At 47.1% G+C, this 16,190-nt stretch overlaps 1 protein-coding gene across 1 annotated transcript in view; it reads right to left on the reverse strand.

Moving 5' to 3' along the window:
* Window positions 1-16,190, reverse strand: part of LOC145536930 (steryl-sulfatase-like) — a 142,544-nt gene that overhangs the window by 87,247 nt on the left and 39,107 nt on the right. Inside the window, exons 3-4 of the mRNA XM_081567235.1 lie at window positions 12,432-12,488; window positions 8,082-8,211 (exon numbers count right to left, since the gene is read on the reverse strand). The gene's annotated coding sequence lies outside the window, so the exon portion shown is untranslated. The remainder of the gene's footprint in view (window positions 1-8,081; window positions 8,212-12,431; window positions 12,489-16,190) is intronic.

A 16,190-nucleotide genomic window follows, 5' to 3' on the forward strand; every position in this document is an offset into this window, starting at 1 on the left:
TAGAGATGCCGTTAAAGCTGATACATAGTTATGCCATGGTATAGGTTAAAAGAGTATTATACCAACTGCTCATTGGCAATAGATTATATAATTCTAAAACCCAAACACTGCACTCCTAATATTATAAAATCTAACCACAGACATTTAATTGCTATCACGGCCTTCCAACGTTTTACAGAGAAATGTAAAGAATTATAGGTTGTTGTACAGATTATTTTCTGATTTCAAATAGGACGTTTTAAACATGAAACAGTATCATGGACTATCTTACCATACAATTCACCTCTAAAATGCAGACTGTAACACACACTTCATATGGGGAAAAAACATCAAAATAAGCAGAACCCCTGACATGCAGTATAAATACTGGAACTGAAACAGCTGCACCTCAATGACTGATCACTGAAACAACTAATAAAATAGATGCAGTGAAAAATGGCACAAAGTTCCAGTAACTTAGTTTAAAATTGTGCTTCATTCTTTACAGAAAAAAAAAAAAAAAAAGCACTTGGTTGTGCCAGGTGGCTCTGTTCCTCTCCAGAATCCCAGGCAGCCAAGTGGGAGGTGATGTTTAACAGGTATGGAGTTTCATCATACCTGGCCAACAGGAAGATTGAGACATCCCAGATCAGAGGTAAAGATCATTGCTTACAGGGTGTAAGGTAGAGGCCAAATCAATCAGGAAGGAAACTTTTTTTTTTTTTTTTTAACAATGAAACCTTCTTAGTTGATTAAAATCCAAAGAATATCATTTCATGGCAGGATTGATATAGTGGAGAAGGAAGTGGCAACCCACTCCAGTATTCTTGCCTGGAAAAAATCTCATGGACGGATGAGCCTGGTAGGCTACAGTCCACGGGGTCGCAAAGAGTCGGACACAACTTAGCGACTTCACTGTCTTTCACTTGATATAGCAGAGGAACCATTTTTTTTCATCCATGTATTTAAAACAAAACAACTTTATTTCTTTGACTGCACCAGATCTTCATTGCAGCATGCATTATCTTTAGTTGTGGCATGTAGGGTCTTAGTTCCTTGACCGGGGATCGAACCCGAGACCCCTGCACTGGAAGCAGGGAGTCTTAGTCAGCAGACCACCAGGGAAGTCCCAGGGTAAGGTCTTGAAGCTGGGACTCAGAGCAACGGTTTCAACAATAATTTAATAATTATTTACTAAATGTCTACAAGGCACCCTACGTTGCTGGAACACCGTGAGTGAGTGTTGTATGTTTCCTATGCTTTTGGTGGTAGTTTAGTCGCTCGATAGTGTCTGACTCTTTGCGACCCCATAGGCTATATAGTCCATGGAATTCTCCAGACCAGAATACTGGAGTGGGTCGCCTTTCCCTTCTCCAGGGGATCTTCCCAACCCAGGGATCGTACCCAGGTCTCCCGCATCACAGGTGGATTCTTTATCAGCTGAGCCACCAGGGAAGCCATGACACATGTACACTTATGGCTAATTCATGTTGATGTAAAAAATGAAGTCAAACCAATACTGCAAAGCAATTATTCGTCAATTAAAATAAACATTAAAAAAATATATGGCGGAGGGGGAAGGGGCCTGAGGAACACCGAGGGTCCTGGGAGCCGGATCATAGAGACCATTCCAGCCGTGGTTCTGGAATTCCACCTGCCTTCTGAGGGAAAGGCATTTGGAGAGCTCTAGCAGGGCCAGTTAAGGACAGGGAGGCCTGGCGTGCTGCAGTCCATAGGGTCGCAAAGAGTCAGACACGACTGAGCGGCTGAGCAACAAACAGGGCCAGGCGTAGGATCAGAGCTGGGTCCTGAGAAAGTCCCCCTGCCAGGGTGCTGGGAAAGGTAGTGATGGATATAGATAGGTCACACTGGAGGCCACACCCGTGAGATGAAGCCGGCTCAGCCCCAGACGTGACCGGTCCAGATGGAGAGACAAGGGACAGCTAAGAAGGTGACCCAGGGGCTGTGGGAGGTTTTTTTATTTTTTTAACATTACAGGGTTGTTGTCATTGCTCTTCAGCCACCAAGCCGTGTCTGACTCTTTGCGACCCCACGGATCGCAGCACTCAAGGCCTCCCTGTCCATCACCAAGTCCCGGAGTTTAAGCAAACTCATGTCCATCAAGTCGGTGATGCCATCCACCCATCCCATCCTCTGTCGTCCCCTTCTCCTCCCGCCTTCAATCTTTCCCAGCATCAGGGTCTCTTCCGATCAGTCTGCTGTTGGAAGGAGCGATGCTAAAGGTGAAGCTCCAATACTTGGGCCACCTGATGCGAACAGCCGACATGAGAGAACTTTGCGCCTAAACGCAATTTCTTCCAAGATAATCCCTGTGGCTTGACAGTCATGCCACTAAAGAGAGCTCAGCTGTGACACAAGGGAGGCCACAGACACCACCTGTTCAAACAGGAGCAACAAAATAAAACTTCATATGCATTTCCCCCCCAAAATATCTCTAACACTTTTTTTTTTCAACCCTGCAAAATAGTCAAAAGAATGCAAACAAACCAAGGTAGAGTCCCGCACTTAGGATGGCTCACTTTACGTGTTGCCACGTTTGGTTGCTTGCTTTCTGCGCTCAGGTGTACTTGCGCATGTATACATACAGATGCAACCACGCACTCATCATACAGAGGAGGAAATGGCAACCCACTCCAGTATTCTTGCCTGCAAAACCCCATGGACAGAGGAGTCTGGCAGGCTACAGTCCATGGGGCTGCAGTGTCAGACATGACTGAGTGACTGACCACAGGCATACATCATATAGTTTTTTTGCATCACAAGATGTTAAAAGGATAGGGCTTCCCTGGTGGTTCAGCTGGTAACGAATCAGTCTGCAATGCAGGAGACTTGGGTTCAATCCCTTGGTTGGGAAGGTTCCCTGGAGAAGGGAACTGCTACAGGGCTTCCCTGGTAGCTCAGTTGGTAAAGGATCCACCTGCAATGCAGGCGACCTCGGTTCAATTCCTGGGTCGGGGAGATCCCTTGTGGAAGGGAAAGGCTACCCAGTCCAGTATTCTGGCCTGGAGAATCCCATGGACTCCATAGTCCATGGGGTCGCAGAGTCGGACACGACTGAGCGGCTTTCACTTTCAAGGTGTGCACTCGTGTTTGCGTGCCATGATGTTTCAGAGGGAGCTGCAAACACAGCGGCACTTTGGCCCCTAGAGCATTTTGGTCTGGGTCTCCTAGAACGGGGGTCCCCCACCCCAGGGCATGCAGCTATCGCGCTCTGCGACCAGTTAGGGAGGAGGCCTCAGAGCAGAAGGTGAGTGGCAGGTGAGTGTGCAAAGCTTCATCTGTATTTACAGCCGCTCCCCATTGTTCACATTAACGCCAGACTTCCGCCTCAGGACAGACCACCGGTGAGCTTAGACGGTCAAAGGAGCACAACACGCTTTGGGTGTGACCGTCTTCCATAACCCCCAGACGGGACCGCCTAGCTGCAGGAAAAGAAGCTCAGGGTTCCCACGGATTCTACATCATGCTGAGTCGGATCATTATTGCATTATGTATCACGATGTAATAATAACAGAAATAAAGTGTACAATAAATATAATGCCCTTGCTGCTGCTGCTGCTAAGTCGCTTCAGTCGTGTCCGACTCTGTGCGACCCCGAAGACGGCAGCTCACCAGGCTCCGCCGTCCCTGGCATTCTCCAGGCAAGAACACTGGAGTGATCATCTCCAAACCATCCCTTATGCTGTGTCCACGGAAAAAACTGCCTTCCAGGAAACCATTCCCTGGGGCCAAAAACGCTGGGGACCATTGTCTTATTAAAGTAAGGATAGCTCCTTCCCCACCACAACACCATAAAAACCGTGACAAGTAGCACTGATTCCATCAACAAACCTAACACAGTTCCCAGATACTTGTAGCACTTGGCTCTTTTATTTTTCCAATGCAGGAGCCGTCCGAGATTCGGGTATCATTATGCTTCTGGGTCCTTTTGAGACCTGGAAAAGTCCCTCCACCCCTGAGCTTTCTTGGTTTTTTTTTTTTGTGACACTGACCTTCGGGGCAAGAATTCAAGTCAGTTGTCTTGGACAATGCAGTTCTCAGTTAGTCTGCTTAGCTCCTCTGAGCAGATTGAGGTTGAACCTTTTTGGCATAGATATCACACCATTTTTTTTAAAAAAAGAAAAAACTAATTTTTTACAAAATCATTTATTTTTGGCCATGCCGAGTCTTCATTGCTGGGTTTTCTCACTTGCGGTGAGTGGGGGCTACTCTCTAGTTGAGTACAGGCTTCTCAACTAGGCTTCCCTGCTGGCTCAGTTGGTGATGAATTTGTCTGCAATGCGGGAGATCTGGGCTCGATCTCTGGGTGGGGAAGATCTCCTGAAGGAGGGCATGGCAACCCACTCTGGTTTCTTGCCTGGAGAATCCCCACGGACAGAGGAGCCTGGCGGGCTACAGTCCACGGGGTCGCAGAGAGTCGGACACGACTGAGCGGCTGAGCACAGCACAGCACAGCCTTCTCATTGCAGCGGCTTCTCTTGCTATGGACCTCAGGTGCTAGGCCATCCCGGCTTCAGTCCTCACAGCACGTGGGCTCCAGAGCAGAGACTCAGCAGCTGCGGAGCACAGGGCTTAGCTGCCCCGAGGCATGTGGGATTTTCTCGGACCAGGGATCCAGCCCATGTCTCCTGAATGGGCACGTGGATTCTTTACCCCTGAGCCACCAGGGAAGCTCAGGGCCGTTCTTCTCGATTCATATCAAGAGGGCTGTGATAACAAGGTGTCCCACTCTTGGGGGGTCTCTTGGTTAGGAGTGCAGCCTCCAGATTGCTCTATTTTATGCTCCACTGTCCCCCTTCATGGATCTTCTCCATCAGTTTTTTTCTGAGACGCACAATACAGTCACCGTTATTTTTTTTTTTTTTTTGGTTGGGATTATCTTGACACCCAAATGTGCTTATGATCATGGGTATTTGCTGCCGTCAAATATCCTTATTAAGGATTTACAGTCCACTTGAGGAACCTTTTCATCATCATCAAAGGATTAAAGAGAAAAAAGAAGAAAACAACTTGGCTGTCCCACCAGATAGTTAGGCAGGGTGAGCAACAGACTGCTGGCAGGTCCGGTCAAATAAAATAACATCGCATTAAAAGAAGATTTTTTTCCTTTTTTTAGTTCACAAGAAAACTTTAATGTCTCTAAATCTTTTTTTTTGGATGGAAATAAATTAGAAAGAGGAGAGACAAGATCAAAGCACTTCCTTGATTATTATCAAAGTGTTCATCCACTTAAAGGAAACGGACGTTTTTATACACAAGAACCCCAAACTCCAGATTTTGAAGTTCATTGAAATACCTGGTGAGGGGACTTCCCTTGGCGGGGAGCCCAATTGTTAAGACTCCTGGCTTCCCTTGCAGGGCAAGCGGTTTCGATCTCTGGTCAAGGAACTAAGATCCTACATACTCTGCGGCCCGGCCAAAGAAAATACCCCTCGAGGGATGCCTTTATGTTGGTAAGATATAATGGATATTGTTATTCGGTATTTAGGAAGAGGTATTTTAATCCCCACTGAAAGATTCTCACTTTGCATCAGAACATTCAAAAAAGGATAATGCATGTCATATTAGTTTATCATGAATTAATCATGAGTCTTTTTCAGCTGCACATTTTTAATTATCTTCCAACTTTGTGAAATTTTTTCCCAAGCTCTTCTGGCTGCGTCCAAAGAATGTCAATCTCCTTCTAGACTAAAACAATTAAAAAAAAAATTTCTCAAAGCATTTCCTTGCAAAACATACTGCTGTTTTCCAGAGGAATAAAAATAAAACTCTTACTTAGCAGGTGCTTAAGGCTTTGAAAGCTGGGTCGGAAATCAAAGCCGGCTCCCGCATTAACAACACATTGAGAAAATCAAGTATCCTTTAAAAAAAATCCTCCAAAAGTTGGTTTCTCAAAGCGGAAAGGAATTCAAGATCCTTTTAAAGAACAAATTACAGAAATCACAATAGAAAATGAATCTGTTAAGCCGCTCAGCGTTAAGAAGGAACACAAGCCCAGACTGGAAGCCTCTGGGGATGTTTCCTCTACAACCAGAAAACCTCTGCTTCAGGGGTTTAAATTTAATACAAAAAAAAAAAAATCCTAAAAGTTACTGTCTTTTTCTACTCTTTAATTTGGATTCTAACTCTAATCCCTCAAAGTAAAATACCGGTGACTATTTTAGGAAGAAAAAAGATTTAGTCTCCTGTTGTATGGATCGGGCTTTCTCCATTGGCAGTCCTGACACTGGAGGCTGCGGGAACAAGTTATCGTGAGCTGTCTGTGCATTTCCAGAAGAGTGACCAGCATTTCCATTTCCACCACATTGACGCCAGGAGCCAAGACCCTCCACACTTATGAAACCCAAGATACCTCCCAGTTCAGTTCAGTTCGGTCGCTCACTTGTGTCCGACTCTTTGCTACCCCATGGACTGCAGCATGCCAGGCTTCCCTGTCCATCACCAAGTCCCGGAGTTTACCCAAACTCATGTCCATTGAGTCGGTGATGCCAACTAACCATCTCATCCTCCGTCGACCCCTTCCCCTCCCGCCTTCAATCTTTCCCAGCATTAGGGTCATTTCAAATGAGTCAGCTCTTTGCATCAGATGGCCCAAGTATTGGAGTTTCAGCTTCAGCATCAGTCCTTCCAATGAACACCCAGGACTGATCTCCTTTAGGATGGACTGGCTGGATCTCCTTTCAGTCCAAGGGACTCTCAAGAGTCTTCTCCAACACCACAGTCCAAAAGGATCCATTCTTCAAATACCCCCCAGACGTTGCCAAATTCCCTCTGGAAGGCAGAATCGCCTTTCAGGGAGAAGGGCTTGCCATCAGTAACCTCAGAGTCCCAAGCTGCATTTGGAGGACAGTTCCATCTGTCTGTGGGCTTCCCAGATGGCCCTAGTGGGAAAGAACCCGGCTGCCAATACAGGAGACATAAGAGATGCGAGTTCGATCCCTGGGTTGGGAAGATCCCCTGGAGGAGGAGGGCATGGCAACCCCACTCCAGTATTCTTGCCTGGAGAATCCCATGCACGGAGGAGCCTGGTGGGCTACGGTCCAGGGGTCGAACAGAGTCAGACACGACTGAAGAGACTTCACACGCACACACCTACATCTGTCTGCAACCCACCATCTTGGCTGGCAGGGCCATGCAGGTATTTACCCTGCTTCTCCCAAACAAAGAGCATCCTTGACGTTTCATGACCGCCCTTGGCACTTCCCTGTGCACCTCCACTTTATAGAGGAAACTCCGGGCGCAGGAAGGGAAATCCGCTCTCTGAGATATGTGGCCAGCAGAGGAGGCAGGGGGCTGGCATTCAGAGCCTTGACTCTGTGTGGTTCCCCCTCTGGGAGCCTTCAGGTACCACTGTGAACCACATCTTTTCTCACAGCATCTCCATGCCCATTCCTCGGGTCTGTTGCTATGGGGGTCAGTGAACGCTCCCTAATGCCACCCTGACATCACAATATCAGAGCATCACGAAGATGCAGCCTTTGAGACTTTCCTGGTGGTCGAGTGGTCAAGAACCCACCTGCCAAGGCAGGGTACGCAGGTTAGATCCCTGATCCGGGAAGATTCCACATGCCTCAGAGCAACTAAGCCCACGGTTCAGTCACTACGCAGGGTCTGACTCTTTGCGACCCCATGGACTGTAGCCCACCAGGCTCCTCTGTCTCACGGGATTTCCCAGGCAAGAATACTGGAGTGGGTTGCCATTTCCTCCTCCAGGGGATCTTCCTGACCCAGGGATCCAACCCATGTCTCCTGCATTGGCAGGCGGATTCTTTAGCATTACCGCCACCTGGGAAGCCCCATATTATTTTATTGTTATTATTATTTTAATTTTAAAGATTTGGGAGCTGGGGCATCGCCCGTGCCTTGCAGGATCCTAGTTCCCTGACCAGGGATCGAACCAGTGTGCCCTGCAGCGGAAGTGCGGATTCTTGACCACGGAACCACCAGGGAAGTCCCACGAAACACCACCGGAAAGGGTGCCAAATACCCACATGACTCAGACAACAGGACGGGAGCACAGTGTGAAAAGGCGTTGAGATTTTCAGAGTGAAAGCATCCCTACACGCTCGTCTCGTACTTACACTGACAACAGTTTCAGACGGTCTCGGGTGGCTGTCCTCCGGATGCGATGTCACCGAGACCACCATGTGCAAGGAGGGAGACGTTGACTGCCTCTCTCAGCAGATACAGACAGGGTGCGCCACGCTTATCCTGTGAAGCCGTCCAGAGGAGAAGAATCAGATGCTGAGGGATCCCATTCTGAAGCAATTCCGCGAAACGCGCTCCTTCTGGCCTCGGGGTAGCCTCCTCCTGCCTGTTGCTTCTTTTCACGCTCTGCCCAACTCCTACTCATCCACAGGTGTCGGCTGAGGGGCCACCTCCTCGGGGAAGCCCCCTGTGATTTACACAGTCTAAGGCAGTTGCTCCACAGTTGAGGAATCCTGGCACTGCTCCCTACCCTCCCCAGAGCAGTTGTCACTATTTGCCATAGTCTATTTGTTTGGTTTTGTTTTATGTGGTTATCCTGTCCCTTGCACAGCCTCAAAGGGTCAAGAGGGTAGGGGCATTTTTTTCTCATAGCAAGCTCTCTGCAAATATTTTCCCAGTAGAGCTGGGCTCACAGACGAAGGCAAATGGGACTATGTCTCTGTCTGGTTTTGGAGCCAACTAAAAATGTTTTCATATTTTTAAACAGTTGGAAAAAGAACATTTTTTTGTGACACATTAAAAGAACGTGAAATTCATATTTCAAGGTCCATTAGCAAAGTCAAAAAATACTGCAACACTCATTCGCTTACTTAATATCTGTCTGCCCCATGGTACAAAGCCCAAGTTGCGCATTTGCGACAAAGATTGCTTGGCATGAAAACCTCAAAATATTTTACTATCTGGCTATCTATAAGAAAAGTTTTCCAATCTCTGGTCTAGAAGCCCCACATGAAATGAAAATGAACTCAAAGAAAGTCAAATAAATGGTTTTGAACATACTATAGAATATGCGTGTCTGTGTGTGTGTGTGTGTGTGTCTGTACGCATGGTAAGTTCCTTCAGTCGTGTCCAACTCTTTGAGACCCCATGGACTGTAGCCCACCAGGCTTCTCTGTCCGTGGGATTCTCCAGGCAAGAATACTGGAGTGGGTTGCCATTTCCTCCTCCAGGGGAGTCTTCCCCACTCAGGGATCAAACCCGGGTCTCCTGTGGCAGGTGGCTTCTTTACCACTGAGCCACCTGGGAAGCCCTACAGGTACGTGTACAGGTGTTTTACTTATTTTGAATTGCTACATCTCATGTTTTCCTTAGAGATAGGAAGTACCCAGGTGTTGACATCCTCACACAATTTAATTTACCAGTGTACGAATACACTGTAACTATTACAGCACTTGTCTTCATGTAACCCACGGGGAGAGAGATTCATACATTTTTCTGCAGGAATATTAACACGTTTGATTACTGACTGCTGCCCCCACCTGCTCAGCAGGGGGAGGGGCAGGTCCTATGAGATCTGGAAAAGCCACATGTTGGCTTTCTAAAATATGCATAACTCAATTCCAGAGTACCACTGGCTCTGAGGACTTCAGGTAAGAAACTGTATGTATCGATAGTCAGGGTGTGTGGAGAGCTCGTGTTACCCAGGACTGTGAAAATCCTGGGAGTTGAATCAGAGCCAGGGCCAAGCTGTCGTTACGTATCAACACCTGGAATTAACAAATCAGAAGGCTGCCGTTCCTAAGTCACAGAAGCCCCTTTCAAAGCAAAAACCACGTGGTGTTTCCCCTTTTCCCATGGCGGAGACTCAGTTATGTGGCTAAGAAGTTGGGTCGGTTTCAAATCCACAATCGAAAATACAATTTCACTGCATGGATGCGTGCTCAGTTGCTCAGTCGTGTCCGACTCTTTGCGACCCCATGGACTGTAGCCCCAACCAGGCTACTCTGTCCATGGGACTCTCCAGGCAAGAATACTGGAGTGGGTTGCCATTCCCTTCTCCAGGGGATCTCCCCGACCCAGGGATTGAACCTGCCTCTCCTGCATTGGCAGGCAGATTCTTTACCACTGTACCACCTGGGAGGCCCTATCCATGTCCAATGTAATCATCTGTAAATCCTTCAACTATTGAATCTATGATCATCATCTGTAACATCTTCAATTATTGAATGTATCATCATCTGTACACCCTTCAATTACTGAGTTTATGAATATCTGTAAGCCTTCAATGATTGAGTCTATGACCATTTGTAACCCTTCAATTATTGACATCATCATCGTTTATAAATCCTGCAATTATTAAGTGTATCATCACCTAAACCCTTCAACTATTGAATGTACTGTCATCTGTAAACCCATCTCATCAGAGGATGAGATGGTTGGATGGCATCACTGACTCAATGGACATGAGTTTGAGTAAATTCCCGGAGTTGGTTACTGACAGGGAGGCCTGGAGTGCTGCAGTCCATGGGGTCGCAAAGAGTCGGACACGACTGAGTGATGAACTGAACTGAACTGTTAACCCTTCAATTATTTAATCTTTGCTCATTTGTTCAGTTCAGTTCAGTTCAGAGGCCAGGCCTCCCTGTCCCTCACCAACTCCCAGAGCTTGCTCAAACTCATGTCCATCTAGTCGGTGATGCCATCCAACCATCTCGTCCTCTGAGGTCCCCTTCTCCTCCTGCCTTCAGTCTTTCCCAGCATCAGGATCTTTTCCAGTGAGTTGGCTCTTCACATCAGGTGGCCAAGGTATTGGAGCTTCAGCTTCAGCGTCGGTCCTTCCCATGAATATTCAGGACTGATTTCCTTTAGGATGGACTGGTTTGATCGCCTTGCAGTTCAAGAGACTCTCAAGAGTCTTTTCCAACACCACAGTTCAAAAGCATCAGTTCTTCAGTGTTCAGTCCTTTTTACAGTCCAACTCTCACATCCATACATGACCACTGGAAAAAACCATAGATTTAACTAGACGGACCTTTGTCGGCAAAGTAATGTCTCTGCTTTTTAATATGCTGTCTAGGTTTGTCATAGCTTTTCTTCCAAGGAGCAAGCGACTTAATTTCATGGCTGCAGTCACCATCAGCAGTGATTTTAGAGCCCAAGAAAATAAAGTCTCTCACTGTTTCCATTGTTTCCTCATCTATTTGCCATGAGGTTATGGGACTGGATGCCATGATGTTCGTTTTTTGAATGTTGAGTTTTAAGCCAGATTTTTCACTCTCCTCTTTCACTTTCATCAAGAGGTCCTTCAATTACTGAATCTATGATCAATTATGCAGGGTGTACAGATTATCATTCTTTCATATCAAATTTAAGTGAGGGGAAATCTGTAATAAAAAGTTGGGTACAGCCTTAGGAAACAAAATCAAAGTATAAACTATAACCTTTGGTTCAAAGGTGATTCTTGCAACACCAACTCACAGGACAAAAATACTTTATCTCAGCCATGATGACATTTCTGAAACTGCCCTGGACTTGCAAGCCCAGTGGTAACTCGATAAACAGCCTGTATCTGCCACGATGCTGGAATGCACTTGTGTTTTGCTGGGTGTCTGATGGTGATAGTCAGGCGGCAGGCTGGGGACTCCACCACGGCCGATGTCCAGTGGTCAGAGACCTGCATCCTTGCAGACTGGTGGACTCTACAGAGTCCCTTCCCTGTTCAGGACATGCCCTCGGGGTGTTTGCATCCACACCTCTTGGAAGGTCACCTTCCCAGATGGCTTCGCAAAACAGCGCCTCTCATATTCGTCCCCCCTTAACTGTCCTTGGCATGACCTCACCTACTGACTGGTGTTTTCACCACCAGTGATGAAGCTCAGCCACATCTTGGGATCTGGCAGCTGGCCAACCAGTTTTCATAGTCACTATTTTATGCTAAACGTGAAAACTTATTGAGTTCCTGAATATATACAGAATCTTCCAAGCTGTATCACACAAACACCACTTCTGTTTCCGTCTAGTCAAAGCTATGGTTTTTCTAGCAGTCATGTATGGATGTGAGAGTTGGACTATAAAGAAAGCTGAGTGCCGAAGAATTGATGCTTTTGAACTGTGGTGTTGGAGAAGGCTCTTGAGAGTCCCTTGGACTGCAAGGAGATCCAACGAGTCCATCCTAAAGGAAATCAGTGCTGAATATTCATGGGAAGGACTGATGGTGAAACTGAAATTCCAATCCTTTGGCCACCTGATGCAAAGAACTGAGTCATTGGAAAAGATCCTGATGCTGGGAAAGATTGAAGGCAGGAGGAGAAGGAGATGACAGAGGATGAGATGGTTGGATGGCATCACCGATTCAATGGACATGAGTCTGACTAAACTCCAGAAGTTGGTGATGGACAGGGAGGCCTGGCATGGTGCAGTCCATGGGGTCGCAGAGAGTTGGACATGACTGAGCGACTGAACTGACTGAGAGTCCCAGATGTTGCTAGTGGTAAAGAACCCACCTGTCCATGAAGGAGATGCAGAAATGCCCGGTTGGGTCCCAGGGTCAGGAAGATCCCCTGGAGAAGGGAATGGCCATCAATCCAGTCTTCTTGCCCGGAGAATCCCATGGACAGAGGAGCCTGGCGGGCTACAGTCCATGAGGTCGCAAAGAGTGGGACACGACCGAAGTGGCTGAGCACGCACACGACATCAGGCTCCATCAGTTACCAGGCAAACCAGGCTCCTCAGTCTAACAACCACTGCCCTTTGATAAACTAGCAGGTGGAGACATTGTGGCCGAAGGGGCGGGGCTGGGGCACATCAGATCACACGAGTAGCATGTACACAGAGCAGTGGTTGGTCCAGCAGGGGACACGCAGACAGCAAGGGAACAGCCATGCTGAGTGGCCTGGCGGTGCACGCAGGTAGGCGGCATCCAACGTGTGAGAGTAATCTGTCAACCTTGGAATGCCGATTTAAAAATGTGATTTAGAGGCAGACTCATAATTACTTGGTTTCAGTGTAAAAGCATTAATCCAGGATACTGGGGGAATTTATGGAGTGTGCCAGCTACCCTAGATTAATAATTTTACATTGAAAGCAACTGACAAATGACCTAATACTCGGTCAGGAAAGATTGAGGGCAGGAGGAGAAGGGGGCGACAGAGGATGAGATGGTTGGATGGCACCACTGACTCAACGGAGGTGAGTTTGAGCAAACTCCAGGGAGACAGCGAAGGACAGGGATGCCTGGCGTGCTGCAGTTCCTGGGGTAGCAAAGAGTCAGCGACGACTTATTGCCTGAACAACAACAATATTCATTACTGCCTCCTTCCCAAAAATGTAGCCACATTCATTACATCAGCAGCTGGTTTTAGGTTTTACAGCTCAGGATATTTGATCTCAAATTGTAGGGACTTCCGTGGCAGTCCAGCAGATAAGACTGTGTGCTTCCATTGCAGGGGACACAGGTTAGATCCCAGCTGGGGAACTAAAGTCCCATATGATACATAGTGGGACCAAAAAAAAAAAAAATCACACTGTAGCCTGGGAACTTTGCAGAATATGAGTATTGTGGCTCAAACTGAAGGAACAGAGTCTGTAGAGTCTGTGACTTAAAATCACAAGATTTTATGTAAAGAACTGACTCCTTGGAAAAGACCCTGATGCTGGGAGAGACTGAAGGCAGCAGGAGAAGGGGGTGACAGAGGGTGAGATGGTTGGATGGCATCACTTACTCAATGGACATGAGTTTGAGCAAACTCCAGGAGTTGGTGATGGACAGGGAGGCTTGGTGTGCTGCAGTCCACGGAGTCGTAAAGGGTCGGACACGACTGAGCGACTGAACTGAGCTGATGACTTAAAATCCAAACAGCTCAGTTTATAGGTGAGAGCACGGATGCCTGTGAAGGGTGAGTGCCTGACCCAGCGTCACACAGGAAGCCAGCTGACACCATGTAGAATCCAAGGTCTCCAGACCCTAGTTCTGGATCATCCACGTGGCATTATTTGCCTCTCTACAGGGTGAACATTCCTATCTGTTGACATGTGGTCAACCTCGGCAGCCAAGGACAACTTATGTCAGGGGCCTGTGTTTGCCTGTGATTTTAACAAGACTGCAAGATAACCTTGGTGTTTCACCTAGGGCATGTCTAAGCATTAAAGGGAGAGAGTTGAGTCAAATCTGTCAACATCCATTGGTTGGCCAATTGGTTTGCTTGTTTGCGTAGACTTTTCAGAGGCCAAGTTTCCTGCTAGAATCCTATGAACAGAGGAGCCTGGCAGGCTACAGTCCATGGGGTCCCACAGAGTTGGACTGAAGTGACTTAGCTAGCACGCATGCATGCACGCATGAAATGAGCAGCTGTGAATCTACAGATTTGATGGGGTGAGTGGTGGTGGGTGGATCTGTAATGGTGGCAAACACAAAGGAGTCTTAGTTCATGTTAGTAAATCTTTGCAACCCCATGGACCCACCAGGCTCCCGCTGTCCGTGGGATTTCTCCAGGCAAGAATACTGGAGTGGGTTGCCATTTCCTCCTCCAAGGGATCCTCCTGACCCCTGGATTGAACCCACGTCTCTTGTGTCTCCTGCATGGGCAGGTGGATTCTTTACCACTAGCGTCACCTGGGGTTCCCTTGTTACCAAATCAAACAACACACACTGCCAAAGACAGCTCAGGATGTGAGCCAATCCTTTGCCATGGATCAAGTGAGCACATCTGCCTGATGGTCTCAAAGAAAGTCATCACCACCGTCTGAAATTAGATGCATAAAGTGCATAGATACCTAATTCCAGGTGGGGCAACCAAAGCATCCGCTGTTATAAGCTTTGGAACTTTGAAAAGACAGATGCTGTTTAGTGGATTTTTACCTTCCTAAGGATTAGGTATGAAGCAGTGGTGTGCTATCCCACTGCTGTCAGATGATTTAGTGTGAAGGCAGACAAGATGAGCATTCCAAACAGTGAGGGGCAAAGTGCATAGAAAATGCCTGGGTAGACTTGGAAACTAGAGCACCACGCTTTTTTTTTTTTTTTTGGCTGTTCCAAATGGCGTCGACTTGCAATGTGGGGAGACCCGGGTTTGATCCCTGGGTTGGGAAGATCCCCTAGAGAAGGGCATGGCAACCCACTCCAGTACCCTTGCCTAGAAAATTCGGATGGAGGAGCCTGGTGGGCTACAGTCCACGGGGTCGCAAAGAGTCGGACATGACTGAGCGACTTCACTTTCACCTTAAGTGTTTGGATGAGTTTGTTTGGGCTTTTTGGTCTTCCTGACATGACGTTTTTCTGCCACTTGCCCAGCTTCCCAAACGTTCCCTTTCAAAGTTTGGCATCATTTTTGCTACACCGACTTCCTACTTTCTCCCTTCCCCACTGGGATCATTAAGGATTTGTGATTGCCAGGGCAGACATTCATGTCTGAGTCCATTCTAATGCTTGAATCATTTCTTTCTCACAGTCCCTGGCCAGGAGATAAAATCTATTTTTATCTCAACGACTCTAAACCCCAGTGCCCATGTTGACCATTCACTATTTCACATTTTTAAGAGAGTCGGGTCACTTCCTCCGGAGAATTTCTATCACTTCGCTTCACCAACCAATTCTTCCTAGTTTATCACAGTCAATTTCCAGAGCAATATTTTTATCTGCTGGATGAAGTTTCCAGAAAGAAGAGATGTTTATCAGACACTAAGCTTTCAGCTGGGCAAGATTTCCAGTGGATGCCCATGAGCTAAATTTTCAGATCACCAAAGTTGCAGATACATCGGGGTTCTGTGCCAAGTTTTTATTACCTGGAGGTAAGAACTCATTACTCACATTCTGGACCCGGCCTGGGTATCTATTGTATATTTCCAAATTACATCACTTCATCTTTTCTCTCTTTTGAAAATCCTTACCAAATCATGACTTCCCTGGTGGCTCAGATGATAAAGAATCTGCCTGCAATGTAGGAGACTTGGGTTCGATCTCTGGGTCGGGAAGACACCCTGGAGAAGGAAACGGCAACCCACTCCAGTATTCTTGCCTGGAGAATCCCACGGACAGAGGAGCCTGGTGGGCTACAGTTCCTTGGGGTCGCAAAGAGTCAGATACGACTTAGCAACTAACACTTCCACTGTGATCAAATAATACCCAAGCATGCTTCTATGTGCAGATTTAAAGTTTCAGTCTCTATTAAGAACCACACAAGCTGTCCATATTAATGCAGTCTCCCTTAATCCTATTATTAGCTGTGCCTGTTGAAATAATCATACACGTATTCAAACGAGAACAG

This window comes from Giraffa tippelskirchi, chromosome X (assembly GCF_054371585.1).
Source record: "Giraffa tippelskirchi isolate mGirTip1 chromosome X, T2T-mGirTip1v1.2.pri, whole genome shotgun sequence".
NCBI lineage: Eukaryota > Metazoa > Chordata > Mammalia > Artiodactyla > Giraffidae > Giraffa > Giraffa tippelskirchi.